General features: G+C 41.7%; 1 long non-coding RNA gene across 1 annotated transcript; it reads left to right on the forward strand.

Moving 5' to 3' along the window:
• The first annotated feature begins 188 nt into the window (after positions 1-188).
• On the forward strand, positions 189-730 carry LOC119282295. The gene is made up of 3 exons (XR_005138689.1): positions 189-334; positions 417-548; positions 638-730. It is a non-coding gene; the product is annotated as an uncharacterized LOC119282295 (long non-coding RNA).
• The last annotated feature ends 18,135 nt before the right edge of the window (positions 731-18,865 follow it).

Below are 18,865 nucleotides of genomic sequence, written 5' to 3' on the forward strand. Positions count from 1 at the left end.
CTTCGGCATATCTGCACCTATGTTAGAATCGGATCAAACTCCTACGTTTACTAATACAAATTTTGCCCAAACAAATTGATTATTTTGTCTAACATATATTGTTGCTAATGTGTTCATGCTTTCCTCAGATTCTGATATGCTGAAAAGTTTGCCAAAGTTGAGTCGCCAGGAACTTGAAGTAGCGCGTGAGGATTTTCGCAACATAATTGGCTCAACTCCGGAGATTGTAGTCTACAAAGGAACAATGAAGGATGGACCTGAGGTTTTTGTCATATCATTATGCGCCTTTGAAGGTCATTGGACTAGCGAGCATGAGTTCTTTTACCAAAACAAGGTAGTTCGTTTGTCTAAAATTGTGACTCAGAAACACCTTTTAACTCAAATAATAAATAAATAAAATGGGATGAACATTGTAGGTTATGATCTGGCAAGGTTGAGTCATGAGAACATAGCAAAGTTTCTGGGCTATTGCAGAGAGAGTGACCCATTCTCGAGGATGTTACTCTTTGAGTACGCATCAAATGGGACCCTGTACGAGCACCTACACCGTAAGTCTATCTCTTCAATTTCGTTATGACAGAAATATTTTGCATTTTCTGTGCATCGTAATTTGATCTCATTTGTTTTCTTCCTTTAGATGGAGAAGCGGCCCAATTCTCTTGGCTCAGACGAATGAAAATAGCCATCAGCATCGCCCAAGGTTTAAGGTATCTGCACACCGAGTCGCAGCCGCCTTTCGCAATATCAGAGCTGAAATCCAATTCAGTATACGTTATAGAAGATTCTACCCCCAAGGTACTTGCATGGCTTTTCTGTACAAACTGAACTTTGAAATCCACTTCAGACAATTGCTCATGACTTGACAGAAATCATTCTTATGAGCAGGCTGACGGCGTCGTCTACTGAAGCCCCACCGGCGATGCGACGGGAGAGCTCCGGCCTGTACATGGGTGTGGGAAGACAGATCCGCGTCGCCAGCCTACACAAGGCCATGTCAACGCCTCGACGCAGGGTTCATCATCCGTCTTTGTCAGGTAAGCAAAGCGATCCATCTTTCCTCTTTCTCATCAGATCCATTTTATTGTGATATTGCATTTAAGTCAATCAATTTTTATGATTCTTTCGGTGTTAAAGAAAATGGATTTTTACCTGAATAAATTTCGTGTATAGTAAGGGGAGCCTTGGCGCAGTGGTAAAGCTGCTGCCTTGTGACCATGAGGTCATGGGTTCAAGTCCTGGAAACAGCCTCTTACAGAAATGTAGGGAAAGACTGCGTACTATAGACCCAAAGTGGTCGGACCCTTCCCTGGACCCTGCGCAAGCGGGAGCTACATGCACCAGGTTGCCCTTTTTAGATATGTAGAGGATGAACTCAACAAGCGGATCTTTCAAGGTTAATTAGCCAAGAGGATCTTTCAAGGTTAATTAGCTTTGCACATTTTATTAAATAGATGCAATGGCATAGCACCTTCAATATCATGCTTGCACTCACATGCTTTCCAACAGCACCATGAATGCTGCCCAGAATTGCCATGCCTTCCGCTTTCGCTATAAGTTCCTATGCTGCTCCCTGCCCCCTCCTCCTGTCACGTGTGTTGTTTCCCTTGTGATCAGTGAGCTCTAGAAAACACAACTGCAAGGTACAGAATAGTTGCCACTTAGTTAGCATTTTAGTTAATAGTGTAGACATGTTAGTAACACTATAATGTTGGACAATAAATGAATTCGACAACATCCGAACGAACTTATCTTGCTTCCAAGAATAGTAAAATCATCTTTAATAATTTCCCTGATTTTGCTTATATTCATGTTTCTTAACATGTTTAGAATGTTGTTTTCTCCAAAATGCAGCATTTACCTTCCATTTGGAGTGTAGGATGCATTTTTTCATCATTTGCTGACTGAAAAAACCATTTTTCTGATAAAACGCAATCCATCAGTTAAGACTTAATTAATTGCCTTCTAGACACACCTTCAAATATATACAGGTTCTCTGATAAGGTAGTCGTGCGAAGACTGTATTTTTGGTTTACATTGTTAATGTTTTCAGTGACCACAAATTTGACTTTCTTTTTTGCTTCTTTTAAGCTTTCAGGTTCTAAATGAGAAGGTAAGGATGTACTTGAGCTGCATGAGAAAACCCAGTTCCATTATCTCAGAAGCCAGAAGTTTCCCATTTAATATCTTTGGTTCTAAAATTTGTTTAAGAAAATGGCCATTTTGCTATTAGCACCACGATTATGTGTCAATTGTAGATTCTTAATTGCTTAGAATTATTTTATATGTTTGATTCCTTCGGTTCATATTTATTCAACAACAAAATATTTTCAAGATTGGTCCGTTTGAGGATCAAACTTCGAACATGTGAATTGATGTGGCATCAAGCTAAGTCTGTTGATACATTGCTATCCTTTTTTGCTTTGCACAATTAATCTTGTCACTAGAGATGTATGTAAATCCTCTAGCTTTGCTTATTTTATCTTTTTATTTCAGCTTATAGAATATCGTGCCATGCATTCACAAATTACATGGTCATGTGGATGGATTGTTTCTCCCATTGCAACGCACGGGCATTGTTTCCTAGTAATAATAAAAAGGCTATTGCTTTTATCTCCCACAATGTCGTCTATTTTGGTACGTCACTTGGTTCCGTGTTCGGTTCCGTACATTGTTTGTAGCTTCATAAGTCAATGGGCCAATTTTCTTTTAGTTTTGGGCCACTAAAACTATTGGACCTCACAACCTGCCCTCCATCCCTCACGGCTGCATCAAACAAAGTTTGGCTTACATCTGTGCAAAAATTACAGATTCTAATTAATAGTCCCATCCCGCTGGCATCTACTACACAACTTTATTCTTATAGACTCGTGTTGGGCCTTCAAGCACAAATTTTGTAGGACAGTAGCAATTTTCCTTCAAGTGCATTATCAATCCATGGGAGACGTAGGATGAAGATGATGTCTCTCAAAAATCCCTGCAACCAAATTGTAAGAAATCTCTTGTGTCTCCCAACACATTAAATACAATGAAAAATTGTATAGAAGCACTAGTTCGGCGAAGAGATGGTGACACAGGTGTAGTAATGATAGTAGATATTGATTTTTGTAATAGGAACAATTAAAAAGTGAGTACTTTTACTAGTGCAATCTCCCAACGGTGCTAATATAATTCGATCACATAACAATCCTCAACGTGCGATGAAGAATCACTTCAAAATTCCTAAGTAGCAGAGAACATAAGAAGAAATTGTTGGTAGGGTACGAAACCGCCTCAAAGTTATTATTTTCGATAAATCTTTCCAAGATTTCGTACTAAAATAACACCAAGTTATCCTTTTCGATCGATCTATCCAAGAGTTCGTACTAAAAGAACACCATATGATACACATCAACCAACTCTAAGGTCACCAAGATATTCCAATGTCACCACGAGTATCTGTGATTTGATTATACAATATCATAATAAAACACAAAGAAACTCAAAGAGTGCCCCAAGATTTCTACTAGTGAAAGTAGGACGAAAACATGCATCAACCCATATTCATAGATTACCCCAATGTTACCTCGGGAATCAGCAAGTTGAGTGCGAAAACATATATCAAGTGAATCAATATAATACCCCATTGTCACCATGGGTATTATATGCAAGACATATATCAAATGCTCTCAAATCCATGAAAATATTCAATTTAATAAAAACGAAATCTCAAGGGGAAAACTCAATTCATTACAAGAAGATAGAGAGGAGAAAAAACCATATGATCCAACTATATTAACAAAGCCCGTGATACATCAAGACCGTGCGAAATAAAGAACAAGAGAGAGGGAGATTAAACAGATAGCTACAGGTACAAACCCTACGCCCTAAGGGCGGACTACTCCCTCCTCATCATGGTGGCCATAGGGATGATGAAGATGGCCTCCGGTTATGATTTCTCCCTCCGGCAGGGTGCCGTAACGGGCTCCCGATTGGTTTTTCGTGGCTATAGAGCCTTGCGGCGGTGGAACTTCTGATCTAGGGTTATTTTTGGGGGGGGGGGCGTCTCTGTATATATAAGATTTTTTGGCGTTGGTTTCACGCGAAGATGGGCTTCGAGGGTCCCACCACCAACCAGGGTGCGCCAAGGGGGGCTGCCGCGCCCCGGTGTGATACGTCTCCAACGTATCTATAATTTATGAAGTATTCATGCTGTTATATTATCATTCTTGAATGTTTTACAATCATTTTATAGCAACTTTATATCATTATTTGGTACTAACCTATTGACCCAGTGCCCAGTGCCAGTTGCGGTTTTTGCTTGTTTTTTACATCGCAGGAAATCAATATTAAACGGAGTACAAACACCGCGAAACTTTTTGTGGATTTTCTATGGACCGGAAGACATCCAATAGGCTAGAGCAGCACCTGGGGGGTGCCCGAGGGGGCACAACCCTCCAGGACGCGCCTGGGCCCCCAGGCGCGCCCCGGTGGGTTGTGCCCACCTCGATGGCCTCCCACACCCCCTCTTCGCCCTATAAATTGTCAAATGTTCAAAAAACCCTAGCAGAGAACCTAGATCAGAAGTTCCGCGACTGCACGCCTTTGTAGCCACGAAAAACTAATCTAGACCCCGTTCCAGCACTCCGTCGGAGGGGAAGATCATCACCGGTGGCCTTCTTCATCACCCCGGCGGCCAACACGATCAGGAGGGAGTTGTCCACCCTAGGGGCTGAGGTTTGTACCAATAGCTATGTGTTTAATCTCTCTCTCTCTCTCTCTTGATCTTGAGATGTCACGATCATGATATATCATGGGCTTTGTTAACATAGATGTATCATATGATGTTTTTGCCCTCTCTACTCTTGTTGTGTTGAATTGAATATTTACCCTTTCAAGTTTTGTCTTGTCGGATTGAATGTTCATGTCTGAGAACACATGATGTATGTCTTGCGGTATGAATACTTGAGGTGACAATGTATGTTATGGCAGTCAACTTGCGGATTCCCAAGGTGACATTGGGGTAATCTATGCATAGGGGTTGATGCAGGTTTTTATTATCTTTTCTCCCATAGAAATTTTGGGGTCTCCTTGTAGTTCTTTGTGTGGATTGAATATTATGATCATGAAGTTGTTTGAAGCATATCATAGAATTAACTCACGGATACTTGCGTTGACTTTGGTCTATCTAGGTGACATTAGAGTTGGTTGATGTGTGTCATATGGTGTTATTTTACTACAAACTCTTCGTTAGATTGATCGAAAAGAATAGCTTTGTGTTATTTTAGTACGAACGCTAGGATAGATTGATCGGAAAGAATAGCTTTGAGGTTGTTTCGTACCCTACAAACAATTTCTATCTTTTGTTCTCCACCAATAGGAACTCATGAGTGATTCTTTATTGCACTTTCAGGGATAATCAGATGATCCAACGATGTTAGCATTGTTGAGAGATTGCACTAGGAAAGTATGCACCCTAGGCATCATTTTCCATCATTGCAATACCGTTTGTGCTCCGTTTTACTATTTACTACCTTGCTGTTTTTTATTGTTCACACTACAAAAACTCATATCTACTATCCATACTACACTTTTCTCGCCATCTCTTCGCCGAACTAGTGCACCTATACAATTTGCCTTTGTATTGGGTGTGTTGGGGACACAAGATATTTCTTGTATTTGATTGCAGGGTTGCTTGAGAGAGACTATCTTCATCCTACGCCTCCCACGGATTGATAAACCTTAGGTGATCTACTAGAGGGGAAATTGCTACTGTCCTACAAAACTCTGCGCTTGGAGGCCCAACACGTGTCTACAAGAATAAAGTTTGTTTTGAATATTTACTGTAGGGTAAAAACCCCACAGTCCTTTATTCACGCATAAAGACAAGCATAACTATAGAGAGAAGTTTAAAGGTTGCATGCCTAAACTAAGTTAGAAAAACATACATTTACATGAGGGAGTTAACCCAATCTACAAGCCTATGTTTAATGCTATATTTGAGTCTATGAGACAACAGAAGAATATCATGTACAAAGTTACATCTCCATGCAGCAAAAGTAGCCCTTGCCCCCTTGAAGGTTCTCCCATTCCTCAAGATCCATATATTCCAAGCAGCTGTGAGCATCACCTCAAAGAAAAAGGGGTGACCAAATCTCTGGCTTGCTTGGGAGATACACTGCTGAATATTAGAGCCATGTCTCCAATCAATTTTCAAGTAGTTCCAAACCCTACAGCTAAAGTTATATTCGAAGAAGAGGTGAGCCCTATCTTCATCAACATAGGCATTACAGATGACACATAGATTATCATCCAAGGGGGACCTCCAATGCCTTCTGACCAACATGCCCTTCGTGTTGAGCCTGTCAAAGAAAAGAAGCCAGCCAAAAACTTCGATTTTCATAGTGCATCTACTCTGCCATAGCCACTTACATGGTTGGACAAGTGGAAGGTGTGTATGCATGATGTCATAAAAGCTCTTAGTTGAGTATTGTCCAGACTTTCGAGGCCATATCCAAACATCAGGCAAAGAAGGATCTCTCTACAGATGAAACAACCATCCTTCCAAAATTTCCAATTTAGATGCTGCCTCCTAGGATATTGATAAATGGAACATGGAGAACAAATCCTGGTTTTGTATGAAGTCCCTGGCAAAAACGTTGTCATCCAAAATAAAAGAGAAGAGCCTTGGTAATCTGAGACTCAAGGGCCTGGAAGAACCACCCACATGCCAAGCATCAAGCCAGAAAAGAGCAGAATTCCCCCATATTAATCTGCACTGAGGCAATTGAACTATAGTGGTCGACAAGCTTGAGAATATCCTTCCACCAAAATGAACCAGTGAGTATTGTGGCATGAGCCACAACTCCATCATAATAACTATCCCAGATCAACTGAACCCATGGGACCTGCATTTTATTATAAAATTTATGCAGATGCTTGAGAAGGAGCCCTTGGTTCTGAATATTCAAGTTAAGAATACCTAGGCCTCCTTTATCCTTAGGTCTGCAAACTAGATCCCAGGCAGCTAAAGATTGTCTGGGCACATCAGAGTTTCCCCTCCAGAGGAATTGCCTGAAAATCCTATCCAGCTGCTTGATAATACCAGGAGGAATATGCAAACTACAGAGGAAATATATGGGCATTGATGTAAGCACTGATGTGAGCAATTGCAACGTGGAACCTTGATTAAGCATGGCAGAGCTGACAAATAACCTTCTTTCATGTTGTCCACCAAAGGCATTAGATCAATTATTCTAGGTCTTGTAGTTCCAAGAGGCAGACCCAGATAAGTGAAAGGCAACTGTTCCAACTTATAGCTTAAAATGTTGTATAGCCCTTGTGCCTCAGCTGTCTAAATATTGAGGGGCACCATTGATGACTTGGCAAAACTTACCTTCCGTCCAGTTCTTGAGGGTAACCAACTGATCCTCCACTGCAGAGAGGATTGTTATTGTATCATTGGCATATTGGATAATAGGAAAATCAGGGTCATGTGATGGGATTGGAAGAGTTAGGACTCCCCTAGCAGCATATCATTGACCACTGTTTGAAGAAGATCAGGAGCTATGACAAACAAAAGTGGGGAGAGAGGGCCACCCTATCTGACACCACATTTGCATTTGAACTGCTTACCAGGCACACCATTAAGAAGCACAGAAGATGATCCAGATGAGAGGATCTCTTTAATCCAAACAATCCATTTTTCTTCAAAACCTTTGTGCTGGAGGATTTGCAAGACAAGTTCATGCTCCATAGTGTCAAAAGCTTTTACAAAGTCCAGCTTCAAAATGATGATAGGCCTGTTTGACTATTTACATTGATGTATATACTCAAAAGCCCAAGCCAGGCAGTCATGTATGGCTCTACTCTTCAAAAACCCATATTGATTATTGTGAATGCATTGAAGGATGACCTTTTGCAGCCTGTTTGCCAAGAGTTCGGTAAGGAAATTTAAACATGTGTTTGTAAGAGAATTGGCCTAAAATCCTTAGGTCCTTCAGGAGACGGCATCTTTGGTATCAAGGTGATCAGAGAGCCATTAATATTCTCCAGTGATAACCTTCCAACATAAAGGTCATGTCTTAGTTTCAAAAAATCCTTCTCAATGATAGGCCAACACTTCTTGACAAACATAGCAAGCCAACAACTGGGTTAATAAGATTGTGCAGATCAAAGCCCATACTTATTCTTTAGGCCTGACCCATTCTGATTTTAAATGATGACCAAAGGATTCCCGCCATTTGGGAGTGACCAAAGACTGGATCACTACTAGCAACTGAGAGGCTGGCAATAGTATTCCTGCCCATTCAGAGGCCATAGCATGAAAAACCTTAGAATTCTCTTCACCCAGCTTAATATAACGGATGGTACACCTCTACTTCCAATAAATATAATGTATCTTGAGCAGATCCTCATGGTGTAGCTTAATAGTTTCCCAAAAATTAAATTCAGGCGTGGTTTCAGCCCGCAACTCTTCCAAGTTATTAAAGTATAATGTTACCCGGCAACAATCCATTGTGAGCCATTTAATATACGACAAGTTTTTGCTCCAGGCCTTTAGGGCATGAAGGCAAGTGCTTGAACTTAACTGACAAAACTGCTGAAGCAGACAGATCAGCAAACATAGGCTGGTCCCAAGAGCGTTTCACACAATCCATAAACCCTAGCAAACAAGAATAAAGTTGCATAGTAGACATCATGGTGTCTTGAGGGCAGTGATACATCTCCAACGTATCTATAATTTTTTATTGTTCCATGTTGTTACATCGCAGGAAATCAATACCAAACAAAGTCCAAATGCAACTTAACTTTTTGAGGGTTTTTTCTGGGCCACAAGACATCCATTGGGCCAAGGCAACACCTGGGGGTTGCCCCGAGGGGGGCAGCACCCACCAGGGCGCACCAGAAGGACCAAGCGCGCACTGGTGGGTCATGCCCACCTCGGTTGCCCCCTGAACCACCTATTTGCTCTATAAATACCCCAATATTCCAGAACACCTAGGGGAGTCGACGAAAATTAGTTCCAGCCGCCGCAGAGTCCAGAAACACTAGACCCAATCTAGACACCAGCATGGAGGGGTTCACCACTTCCATTGGTGCCTCTCCGATGATGCGTGAGTAGTTCTTCGTAGACCTACGGGTCCGTAGTTAGTAGCTAGATGGCTTCCTCTCTCTCTCTTGATTACCAATACAATGGTCTCTTGGAGATCCATATGATGTAAGTCTTTTTGCGGTGTGTTTGTTGGGATCTGATGAACTTTGAGTTTATGATCAGATCTATGTTTTTATCCATCAAAGTTATTTGAGTCTTCTTTGATTTCTTATATGCATGATTTCTTATAGCCTCATATTTCTTCTCCGATATTTGGGTTTTGTTTGGCCAACTTGATCTATTTATCTTACAATGGGAAGAGGTGCTTTGTAGTGGGTTCGATCTTATGGTGCTTGATCCCAGTAACAGAAGGGGAACCGACACATATGTATCGTTGGAACTAAGGATAACAAGATGAGATATATATCTCCACAATAGATAAACGGATCTCGTCTACATCATGTCATCGTTCTTATTGCATTACTCCGTTTTCTCATGAACTTAATACACTAGATGCATGTTGGATAGCATACGATGTGTGGAGAAATAGTAGTAGAGGCATGCAGGAGTCGGTCTACTAATCTTGGACGTGATACCTATGTAATGATCATTGGTTGGATATCGTCATGATTATTTGAAGTTCTATCAATTGCCCAACAGTAATTGTTTTCCCACCGTTTGCTATTTTTCTCGAGAGAAGCCACTAGTGAGACCAACGGCCCCGGGGTCTCTTTTCATCATATATGCCTTTGCGATTTATCTTCCCTTGCATTTATTTTCAGATCTTTTAAACCAGAAATACAAAAATACCTTACTGCAATTTATTTGTTCCGCGATCTATTTATCCTATCTACCACTTTTACCTCAACTTATTTTCCTACCTTGAGGCGTCGTACCCGAAAGGGATCGACAACCCCTTTAACACGTCGGGTTGCGAGTATTTGTTATTTATGTGCAGGTGCTATTTACATGGTGTCAGGAGGTTCTCCTACAGGTTCGATAACCTTGGTCTCATCACTGAGGGAAATACCTACCGTCGCTATACTGCATCATCCCTTCCTCTTTAGGGAAATACGGATGTAGTTCTAGCAGACATCAAAAGGAATTTCTGGTGACGTTGCCGGGTACGATCTTCAACATCAATCAGGTTCCTAATCACAAATCTCATCTCCTCACAATTTACATTATTTTCCATTTGCCTCTCATTTTCCTCTCCCCCACTTCACAAAAATTTGCCATTTTATTCACCCTCTTTTTCGTTCGCCATTTTCTCGTCAGATCTATTCGTGTCCTTGTTCCACTATGGCTAGCTTGAATGCTCCTCCTTTGTTACCAGACTTTGAAGTTCTTTACTTCAAACAAAGACAAGGAGAAAATTTGAAGGATGCTTGGTATAGGCTTATGGAGTCTTACCGTGTTTGCAATCTAAAGGGAGATGCAAAAAAAATTCTTAGACATTTTTATGTTGGATTGGCTTTGCATCATAGACAACTCTTAGATTTTGCCGCAAAAGGGAATTTTATCGAACTTGATGTCAAAGCTGCTTATGAAATTTTAGAAGGAATTTTGGGAGTTCCACCACAGAAGAAAGGGTTTTCTTTCACCCCAGAGGGAGTCCAAATTTTGGAAAAACTCGGTGATTTGCATAAACATATGGTGGAATTACAAAAATATAATGAACCTCTCAAACATCTCAATGGTAGTACCAATCGTATGGACACTTTGATTTCTCTTTGCAATAAACGGTTGGATATTTTAGATTTTAAGATGGTTCCTTTCCGGAAAATTTAGGGAAGCGCAAAGAGCCTGCCCAGGTTTGAAAAGACCCTTACTAAAGTGGCAAAGATAACGGAAGGCAACAATTAGATCATACGCGTTATGCCTAGCTAGGGGCGTAAAATGATAGCGCTTGTTAGGAGGCAACATAATCTTCCTGCGCTTTTCTATGTGAAGGACATGTCTACCAACCCGAGAAAAAGAAAAGATAAGGAAGTGAATACATCATACGATGAGCCAAAGCGCCACATAGTTCTTTCAGGGAAAAGAAACATTGTGCGAGTGGATGACAAGACAGACATGTCAGAAGATTATGAAAAGTTTCATGAAATTGATCCCTTCATATTGAATGTTGACCTGAGAATCTAGTTAAATGATGAAGATTGTCCATGGTTACGGCGCAAAGGGACACACGCGAAGAAAAAGTTTCACACCCAAAGATCCCACTCTGGGATGTGACCGACTTTACTGTCATCACTTTCTTCTCTAGTGAGTTTCCGGACTTACATATCTGGAAAGTCCAACTTTGGACAAACCGTAGGGAATCTTTGTAACAGTTAGGGTGCTTTATGAGTTTTGGCATTTGAAATGTGTACCTGTGTGCTTCGGACAAACGTCATCAATTTTCAACCCTTTGACACTTCCTTTGGTAGTTTTGAGCTCATTTACTGATTTTTTTAGCTAAATGACCCTGAATTTGAAAAGCACTACAAATGAACTATAAAATTGTTGCAAGTTGGCATGGTATCATCATTTCACTTACATAGCATGTGCTAAAAATTTGAGAGGGTTATGGCAAAAACTGGATGCACTTCGTATACAAAATTGACAATCTCTTTCGATGTATCAGGGTTTCGGACGAAAACTTATCTGTTACAATGGTATTTTTTTAAATAACGTAAGAATTACCAAATTGAATATAATGATAAAAACACTAATATGAAACAGCAGGAACAAGAATCACTCAAAAATCTATTTTTATGGTAAAGTTATTTACAAACTAGTGATTCACACAAATTTCAAATTATTTAAATTTAAACTATTCAAATTTGAAAACTACTTGCACTAACGGAAAGTTTACAATTTTTGTGACCAAAAGCAAAAAGAATCACTCAAAAACTCTAAGTATTTAGCTGTAAGTAGAAACAAAAGAAGAAAAAGCAAAAAAGAAAACAAAAAATTGGAAAAAGACCTACTGGGACAAAAAAGTAAAAAAAAATGCCACCTACTGGGCCACCACGGCCTGCATACGACTAGAAACCTAACCGGTAGTTGGGCCAGGATGCAGGACCGCAGCAGGCCCAGTAGGCCCACAGGCAGAGACAGATTGGTTAGGCCCATAGGCCTTCAATAGTGAGGAGTTCAATACATATGCAACATTTGATCATTCAATGTTTGAATTTGGACATATTCAACATTTGATCATACATGTCAAAGTTTGAATTTAGACATATGCAACAATATTTGATCATATGTCAAAGTTTGATCATATTTCAAAGTTTGAATTTTGACCTATGCAACATTTGATCGTATGTCAAAGTTTTAATTTTGACATATATTCAACATTTGATCATATATGTCAAAGTTTGAATTTTGACATAAGAAAAGGACTTCCAAATAGCGATATTCGGAAGGCTCCAGTTGAACTTTGTACCGAAAAGCTAATTATCCTATGCGGGACTCCACTCCAAAACAACTTGGACAACTTCGTACATTATGCGCCTGTTACTTCCGGCTAATGATGAATCCATGGTTTTCTTGAATCCTTTGACAATAGACAATGTCAAGTATAGAAGGGCAGATGAGATCAGGAAAAATATGGACCATCTTCTGCACATCTAGAATTGCGCCATTTTGTTAAATCCCTTAAAAGTTATTAAGAGAATAATTATTATGATTCTGAATCCTGTTCCTAGCCAAACATTTAAAAAATATTACATATTTGCATAGAATTTTTTATCGACGTCAACGATGCCCGGCGCACATCCTCGTCGTTAGCCCGTTCGCAATGACGTCCTACTTCAGAGACGCCATGTCCGGGACTGGGCTCCGCCGGGCTGGCACTGGGAGGTGCTTCCTTCAGGGGTGCGCATCTTGGTGGGACTAAACTTAGGTAAAGCGAACCGCCATTCTTAATGGAGTTCTATCCTGGTTAATCACTAAGGAAAGGTGGTATCTATAAAAAAATTCCTGGTGTGCAGAAAATTTCACATCCATGAAGAAATTTTGCACATCTATGCCCATTTTTAATGAAAAAGGTAATAGTGTTTACCCTATTATTAATGAAAAAACAACTTTGTTTTTCCTCTCCTAACTCTAGGCGTTTGGGTCAAACTCTCCTTTCCAGACTTCACCGACGCCCTATGGATTCGTCATCCTTGTTGCTCCAGCGGTCGGTTATGGGAAGGGGAATCCTTGAGTTTGCCTGTCTGGACGTCATCGATTGTGCTCCGCAATAAATTTCTGTCGTATCCTTGTGGTTAGGATTTCTTGTCATGTGGCGAGATTTGGTGTCAATATCTATGCAAGTATTCAAAGGAACAACTATGTCTCTATGGTGCTAATCCTTAGGTACATGTGCACGAAAACTTCATGGCTATCATTGACAAGATCAAGCGGGCTCTGGTAGGGGAGCTGCGATAGCGGTGTATCGGTGGCTCGTTCTGGTGACAGTAGTGGTTGTTCGATGGTCTTGAAATCTCAAAGTAATATTTTTATGTTTGATATGCTTTGAAATTTGATGATAGATATGAATTATTTTCGCAAAAATGTTGTGAAATGAAACTTCAGTGATTCCTAACAAGTAAGAAAATAAAAATTAATTACATTGCTAAAACATGACCATGATATAATGGTATCTGGTTATAGTTAGGAAGGAAAAAAAGGATCCAATAACCACATTGGAGGCCATAGATAGTAGATCTACTTGTAAATTGAATAGGACACTACCTTGTAAACCAATCTGGGCCATAGAACCCTAACCCCATGTCTACTATATAAGGGTGGGTTGGGATCTCTCGATCGGTACTACTTTCAGGCATAACCAAATGCAAAATCACAAAATAATACATGGGACATTATTCAGCCGCAACACTGCAACACGATCAAGCGGGAACAAAATGGCGAATCAATCAGCCAGCGGAGAGCTGAGGAGGACACAATTAGCATCAGGCGATAACTGAACCTTGCTGACTCCAGGAAGGGATCCCCCTAGGGGTGCGGGGGTGGAGGAGGGGAGTGAGTTTCGGTGATGTGGGCGACGACCACTGGCTCCACTTCGTCCACGGGTGAGCGAGGGGTAGGCACTGTAGCCTGTGGGGTGGCGCGACACCGCTGCCCGTTGAAGTGGCGTCGGATGAGGAGGGGAGCATCGGGGAGAGGCACCGAGTGGCCGTGCGGGCTACATGGCAGCGGATCGAGAGGTCTTGGCCAACGAGGTGGTGCGCGGTATTGGCGCAAATCCGGAAACCATACGCACAAAGAAACTTAACTCGAGCACGAACTCAGAGCAATGGCGACAAACACCACGGCCGCGAACTGGCCTGTATCTTGACAACCTTTATGTTGGAAATATGAGCAATTTACCGAGTGATTTTATTAACAGAAATACTAGATAAAGCATGACTACTGTAGCAGTGATAAAACAAGCCATGCAATTTGACAAAGAGAAGGTAAACAACATCTTCAGATATGAACCATAACTAAACATATCTTGAGCAGACCGTATAGCAAGTTGCATATACGAAATAGAGTCTAACATATCCAGGGCAAATACTAGAACAAGGAACTATAGTAGAACCTCTAATAGAAAGGGGACGAACACGTACGGGGCAGCAGCAGCAGAAGCGCTGGACTTGGGGTCAGTTTCCTTGCCAGCCATGTCGTCGAGGAGGTCGTGGACGTCGGGGAAGAATTCGTCGTCGGGGAAGTAGTCGTCGGAGTCCGGGGCGTCCGTGATGAAGAAGTCAGTAGTCGCGTAGAGCGCTCCCCAAAAACCTTATCATCCTTCTCCCGTATAGGACTCAAAGAGGTGCGGTTTCGGAGGCCTACTGTCTCGACTCGCGGTGCACGCCGCAAGCCGGGATGAGGAAGACAGCAGCAGCGCAGAGATTGGAACCGGTGGCGAGAGGAGGAAGAGATTCTGGTGCATCTCTCTGGGAGGAGTGACCTCCCTTTTATAGGCGCAAGAGAAGGAGGCGAGAGGCTACGCTGGGAGCTGAAGAGAACGAGGGAGATGAAATGAAAGGCAGCAGGGGAAGATGTGCGCCATTCGTATTCAATCTCCACTACAGCAAAACGTTTTAGCTTTCGCGTGCCCTTTCGTATACCCGTAGTGCATGGCAAAAAATTTACATCGGCTCGGCTCATTCCCGCAACCCACGTCGCGTCGCATCGCGTCGTGACGAGGCGTGGCAAGGCGGGCGGCGGAGGAGGAGCGTGCTTGGATGTCCCTCTTGTTCTCATGCTCATACAAGTGGGGAAGGAGCCTCCCTTATAAAGAGGTCCAACTCCCTCTAAACTAGCAAGGTGGGACTAAACTTTAGTTCCACCTCTTGCCTTGCACGAATGGGCTGCGTGGGCCTCTAGGATTTATTAGGAATTTCTGAAACTCCTATTGGGCTAGGCCCAAATAGACAAAAATTCCAGCAATCCCCCACCAGATCCCAGAGGCACACAAAATTTGCCTTTGGTTCCAAAACACTGTTTTATATACCGGTACTGGAGTGGAGATTGTTAAGTTGAACTTCCACCTCGAACTCTATGCTACACTAGTAAGCAACTTGAACAGTGGACTGGGCCTTGAACTGCAAGTTTTCTGCGAATCTAGCTTCACATAAAGCCTTGACCGATACGTGGCTGCCGTGGGTCTTCCCCGCGGGTGGAGCTTATGCGTCATACTCCGTGACCTTTCATGAGCTTACTAGAGAGAACCCTACTCTCATAGATTGCGACGTTTAACAATCAGACTCATATAGGCGCATTCTTCAAAACATGTTCTGCAGGACAACATCTCTGCTTCAAAGAGCCACTTAGAACACATTAAGATATGCATCAACCTGCCATACAGATTAGGAGAGTATTGCATCTTCATGGAGTGGTATTTTAACAGTAAGGATACTCTCCTCCCAGTTGACCAACAACTTGTCTTCCACATCTAATTCACGGGATCTCCGATCACAAAGAATAGGTTACGATTGTGAACAACTCATATTGTGGGTCTCATACCCATCTCCCTCGATGCATTATCTATCACATTACATGATAGACCCTTAGTAAAAGGATCTGCCAGATTTTTAGACGTTTGGATATAATCCAATGCAATAACTCCGGAGTTTTTCATTTTTCTAACAGACTTTAACCTTCTCTGAACGTGTCTTGATGACTTCATGTTATGCTTTGAGCTGCTCACTTTCGTGATCATAGTTTGATTGTCACAGTTCATAAGGACACCCAGTATAGGTTTCTCAACAACCGGCGAGTCATTCAAGAGCCAACGAAGCCAATCTGCTTCGACCGTAGCTGTATCTAGTGCTGTGAGTTCTGCTTCCATTGTTGACCTCGTTAAGATGGTCTGCTTGCAAGACTTCCAGGAAACAGCGCCACCTCCATGAGTGAATACATAACCGCTCGTGGCCTTTATCTCATCAGCATCTGAGATCCAGTTTGAGTCACTATACCCTTCAAGCACCTTTGGATGCCCAGTGTAGTGAATTCCATAATTCGCAGGGCCTTTCAAATAACGCAAAACTCTCTCTAGAGATTTCCGATGCACATCTCCTGGTTTTGAAACAAACTGACTCAGTTTGCTAACAGCAAAAGAGATGTCAGGTCTTGTAGCACTTGCTAAGTACATAAGCGAGCCAATAATCTGAGAATACTTCAATTGATCTCTAGCAATTCTTCGATTCTTTCGAAGCAACACGCTAGCATCATATGGTGTTGGAGAGGGCTTGCAGTCACTATAGCCAAAGCGACTTAAGATCTTTTCCACATAGTGAGATTGAAGCAATGTAATCCCACCATCATCGTCTCTCAACAACTTGATGTTCAGAATGACATCAGCCACTCCTAAATCCTTCATCTCAAAACAGCGAGATAGAAAATCCTTGACCTCATTAATAACATTCAGATTTGTTCCGAAAATTAGTATGTCATCAACATACAAGCAAAGCATAACTCCCTCGCCCCTACCATGGCGATAGTACACACATTTATCAGCTTCGTTCACAACAAAGCCTGCAGCTGTTAAAGTTCTTTCGAATTTCTCATGCCACTATTTGGTTGCTTGCTTGAGTCCGTACAAAGACTTCAGCAACTTGCACACTTTCCCTTCCTGACCATCTATTACAAACCCATCTGGTTGTTCCATATAAATTTCCTCATCCAACTCTCCATTTAGGAAAGCAGTCTTAACATCCATTTGATGAACGAGAAGACCATGTGAGGCAGCTAGTGAAAGTAGAACTCGAATAGTTGTCAGTCGAGCCACAGGTGAGTAAGTATCAAAGAAGTCTTCACCTTCCTTTTGGGTATAACCCTTTGCCACGAGCCGAGCCTTGTACTTTTCAATAGTACCATCAGGCCTAAGCTTCTTCTTGAATACCCATTTGCATCCTATAGGTTTGCACCCATAAGGACGATCAGTTATCTCCCAAGTTTCATTCGCCAGGATGGAATCCATCTCGCTACGAACCGCTTCTTTCCAGTAGTCAGCATATTCAGATGCATAGGCCTCTGAAATAGAACTGGGAGTGTCATCTATGAGATACACAAGAAAATCATCACCAAAAGACTTGGCAGTTCTCTGTCTCTTGCTCCTAGTAAGAACTTCATTGTTCTCCTCCATAGGACTTTCAAAGTGTTCCATCGAAATGGCAGGTTCAGTAATTGTAACTAGTTCCTGATTCGATGAACTAGGCATCTCCTGATTACATGAGGTAGCCATATCCTTCATGGAAAGATATCTTCAAAGAAAGTCGCATCATTCGACTCCATGATCGTACCGACATGCATGTCAGGTACCTCAGATTTTACAACCAAGAATCCATAGCCAATGCTATGAAAAGCATATCCCAGCAAAACACAATCCACCTTTTTTGGTCCCAGCTTCTGCTTCTTTGTAATTGGCACATTGACTTCCGCCAAACAACCCCAGGTTCGTAGATAAGAGAGCTTTAACTTTTTCTTCTCCCATTCCTCGAATGGAGTTATCTCTTTGTTCTTTGTGGGAACTCGGTTTAGGACATGACAAGCAGTCAATATCGCATCCCCCCACCATGCCTTGGAGAGACCCGATGTGTCTAACATGGCGTTAACCAAATCAGTTAGAGTACGGTTCTTTCTTTCGGCCACCCCATTTGACTGAGGTGAGTAGGGAGGCGTCCTCTCATGGATTATACCATGTTCCACACAAAAAGCATCAAATTCATTGGAAAAATACTCTCCACCACGGTCGGACCTAAGCCAATCAAGTTGGTTTTCCACTTCAACTTTATAGATCTTGAAAAAGTTCAAAGCCTCATCCTTAGATTTCAGAAGATAAACACGGCAGTATCTAGTGGAGTCGTCAATTAATGTCATGAAATATTTCTTTCCACCTTTTGTCAAAACACCATTCATTTCACATAGATCTGAATGTATTAGTTCTAGTGGTGCAAGATTTCTCGTCTCCGTAGTCATGTGAGACTTATGAGGTTGCTTAGCTTGCACACACACTTGACACTTAGATCCCTTGACAGTGGTGAAACTAGGGATTAAGTTCAACTTCGCTAGTCGCGAAATGCAACCAAAGTTAACATGACAAAGACGTGAATGCCACACATTTGATTCACTATTGTTGCAAATATGATTAACAACTTTATTGCAAATGTCTGATAAGGATAAACGAAACAGGCCTCCTAACTCATAGCCTTTACCAACAAAGGTTCCATACTTGGAGATTACAAATTTATTCGACTCAAAGACAAGCTTGTAGCCATCTCTACACAGAAGAGATCCGCTAACAATATTTTTATTGAC

Source organism: Triticum dicoccoides, chromosome 3B (genome assembly GCF_002162155.2).
Source record: "Triticum dicoccoides isolate Atlit2015 ecotype Zavitan chromosome 3B, WEW_v2.0, whole genome shotgun sequence".
Classification (NCBI taxonomy): domain Eukaryota; kingdom Viridiplantae; phylum Streptophyta; class Magnoliopsida; order Poales; family Poaceae; genus Triticum; species Triticum dicoccoides.